This window comes from Tachyglossus aculeatus, chromosome X1 (assembly GCF_015852505.1).
Source record: "Tachyglossus aculeatus isolate mTacAcu1 chromosome X1, mTacAcu1.pri, whole genome shotgun sequence".
Classification (NCBI taxonomy): Eukaryota; Metazoa; Chordata; class Mammalia; order Monotremata; family Tachyglossidae; genus Tachyglossus; species Tachyglossus aculeatus.
Window position 1 is genome coordinate 27254335 of NC_052101.1, and position 3512 is coordinate 27257846.

General features: G+C 41.7%; 1 non-coding gene across 1 annotated transcript; it reads left to right on the forward strand.

Moving 5' to 3' along the window:
• Nucleotides 1-414: 414 nt before the first annotated feature.
• Nucleotides 415-552, forward strand: LOC119920145. Its single transcript, XR_005447910.1, has one exon. It is a non-coding gene; the product is annotated as a small nucleolar RNA SNORA7 (small nucleolar RNA).
• The last annotated feature ends 2960 nt before the right edge of the window (nt 553-3512 follow it).

Genomic DNA, 3512 nt, shown 5'->3' on the forward strand with positions numbered 1-3512 from the left:
TAATAACACCTTGCAACTCAAGTTTAAGGCTGAATCGAATGTGTTGGAAAAGAGGTCAATTGCAGGAAATGTAAAAAAAAAAAAAGGAGTTATATTACTCACTGTCACAGTTTTATATTTTGGGTTGAAACGGAAGATAGGATTGGGTATATCATTTCTTCAAAACAAAAAAATGAGAAATGTTATACCAATATATTCTATCTTGTGGAACGTGGCAAATGTCAAAGTTTTGAAAACGTCCTATGATAAATGCTCAGCCTTTTATTCCAACAGTTCCTTTGTACTGTGCAAAGCCTAAATGAGAAAGGTTTATTTCTATCAGTCCTCTGTCATTTCTGGTTTTTTATGGAACTAGCTTAAGTTATGTCCTCTCCCAAATGGCAGAAAAATTTCAGAAGCACTACCATTGTTATTCACCTCTCAGGGTCACACCTGGAGAGTTTGCAGTACTTTACCAGTCTCGACTATGGGAGGGAGAGTCAGGCAGAGGCATATCCATTCCATTCCTAGCTTGGGCAGCGGCTAGCAAATAGAAGGCAGACTGCTACAAGTCAAAACTCATCTGTGCTGGGCAGCAGCAGCATGGGAGAGAATCGAAGGCAGACACTCAGGTTTACTGTGCCGTAGGAAGCAATGGTAAACCGTTTCCATATTTTTACCAAGAAAACTCTAAGGATACACTACCAGACTGATTGCAAATGGAGGTGGGGCGTTCTGGGAGAGATGTGTCCATGGCATCGCTAAGGGGTCTGGCACGACTCAACAGCATAAGACAACAGCAACCAGGGTTATTAGCAATTTCACTTTTCCTTGGAATAGAGTTTGATAAGTTAGCTGGCACTAAGACGACACTCGTGAATACCAACCACTCTTTTGTTAACCCCAGAATAACAGGTGCACTTTAATAATAATGATAATAATATGATGGCATTTATTAAGCGCTTACTATGTGCAAAGCACTGTTCTAAGCACTGGGGAGGTTACAAGTGATCAGGTTGTCCCACGGGGGGCTGACAGTCTTATCCCCATTTTACAGATGAGGTAACTGAGGTACAGAGAAGGTAAGTGACTTGCCCAAAGTCACACAGCTGACAAGTGGCGGAGCTGGGATTTGAACCCATGACCTCTGACTCCAAAGCCCGTGCTCTTTCCACTGAGCCACACTGCTTCTCCTAGCCACACTGCTTCTCCTTGTGTGATATACAATCAATGCAATGTAATGATGTCATATTCCCCAATTGAGCCCTCTTTTTCCTGACTCCCTCTCTCTTCTGCATTCATTCATTCATTCAATCAATCATATTTATAGAGTGCTTACTGTGTGCAGAGGACTGTACTAAGCGCTTGGGAAGTGAAAGTCGGCAACTTATAGAGACGGTCCCTACCCAACAAAGGGCTCACAGTCTAGAAGGGGGAGAGGCCAAGGGTAGTCCTCCGGCCTCGTGCCCTGACATATGCCATGACTCCAGCCTCTGGGGATCAAACCTCAGCTTTTCCATGACTAAAGAGCACAGTATTTTTCTCCCTTCCTTCTGCATTAGGCCCACAAAGGGGCAAGGAGCTTTGAGGGAGTTGGGAAGTTGCAGGGTAGAGAAAAGAGGGTCGAGATCATCATCATCATCATCAATCGTATTTATTGAGCGCTTACTATGTGCAGAGCACTGTACTAAGCGCTTGGGAAGTACAAATTGGCAACATACAGAGACAGTCCCTACCCAACAGTGGGCTCACAGTCTAAAGATGTGACTGTGAAGTCGTGTTTCTCCCAGGCTTTCCAGTGGCCGGTTGGCAGTCACTTGATAGGGGGAAAAGAAGGGGAAGATGAGAAACGAGGCTGGTGGGGGGAAAGAGCCATGGGAAACTTTTTGTTGTAAAAATGAACTAAGTTTTTAATGGGTTAGTCCATGGCATGGTTTTTGCCATCACCTATGCACTTGGATATGTTACTCTGTCCCAAACTCAACCCCACAGTATTTACATACCTATCAATAATTTATATATTCTACTTTATTTATATTAATGTCTGCCTCACCCTTTAGACCGCAAGTTCACTGTGGACAGGGAACATTTCTGTCAACTCCGCTGTATTGTAGTCTCCCAAGTGCTTAGTATGATGCTCTGCATGTAGTAAGCACTCAATAAATTCTATTCACATTGATAATAATGATGACATTTATTAAGCACTTACTATGTGCAAAGCATTGTTCTAAGCACTGGGGAGGTAACAAGGTGATCAGGTTGTCCCACGTGGGGCTCACATCTTAATCCCCATTTTACAGATGAGGTAACTGAGGCACAGAGAAGTTAAGTGACTTGCCCAAAGTCACACAGCAGACATGTGGGGGAGCTGGGATTTGAACCCATAACCTCGGACTCCAAAGCCTGGGCTCTTTCCACTGAGCCATGCTGTTGATGACATAGACTTTTGGGGGAAAATATGTAGAACCTAGCCAACATTTTCACAGGAATCCCTGATTCCCTTCCCTGGTCTAGTGTGCCACTGAGTTCCCCTCTCATATCACTTTAAACAGCAATAGTTTTGGCAGCAGGAGCCAAAGAGAAGTAGCCTCAGTGTTTAAGGTGACCTAAAGGCAGCTGGTATCATTTTCCTTCACTGCAAGATTTAGAATTGAAAATAATCTGGTTAAAACCAGGGAAATCACTTCCCTATGCCTCAGTTACTTCATCTATAAAGTGGAGTTAGAGACTGTGAGCCCCACAGGGGAGAGGGACTGTGTCCAATCTGATTTGCTTGTTTCCATCCCTGCGTTTAATACAGTGCCTGGAACACTGTAAGTATTTAACAAATGCCACAATTATTATTATTATCATTAAAATAACTGGTCCCATTATGCATTCTGCAGCTACAGGCTGGGATTTTACTGATGTCTCCAAATCATATATTTCCCAACCAAATGATTTCTATACTTAAGTTCAGGAGGGTAAAAGAAAGTTACATTGAATTACATTCTCAAAATTAACTTTTTACTGTATGTCTCTTAATACTACATAGGTATGACCTTTCTTCAGATCAGTAATTATATTTTTGTACTCCACATGAAGTTTTCCTTATTCTTTGTGCATACACATCTTTTTTGCTTATATGCATGTTATATATGCATATTTTGTGTGTATACATTTATGTATCTATTTATTATATATACATGCATTATGCATGTGAACATCTTCACATACAAACACGCAATGATGTGCTAAATGAATGAGCTTCATTTCTGATGACATAGTGGCCTGGTTTTCCAGATGGAAGATGAGGTAAAACATGAAGGCAGTGTTGATGATAGTGATTAAAACACCAGCTTTGACAGGGCAATAACTATAAAATCTTGCTGCTAGTAATAATCTACAATACAACTGCAATACCAGAGCACCATATGTCAGAGCAGACAGATTCATCTCTAGACGTGTCACTTATTTAACCGGTTTCAGAGAAACCTATCATTATTTTTAAGTGGGGCGGGGGGGAGAACACAAATCCATCTCTGTACTACATT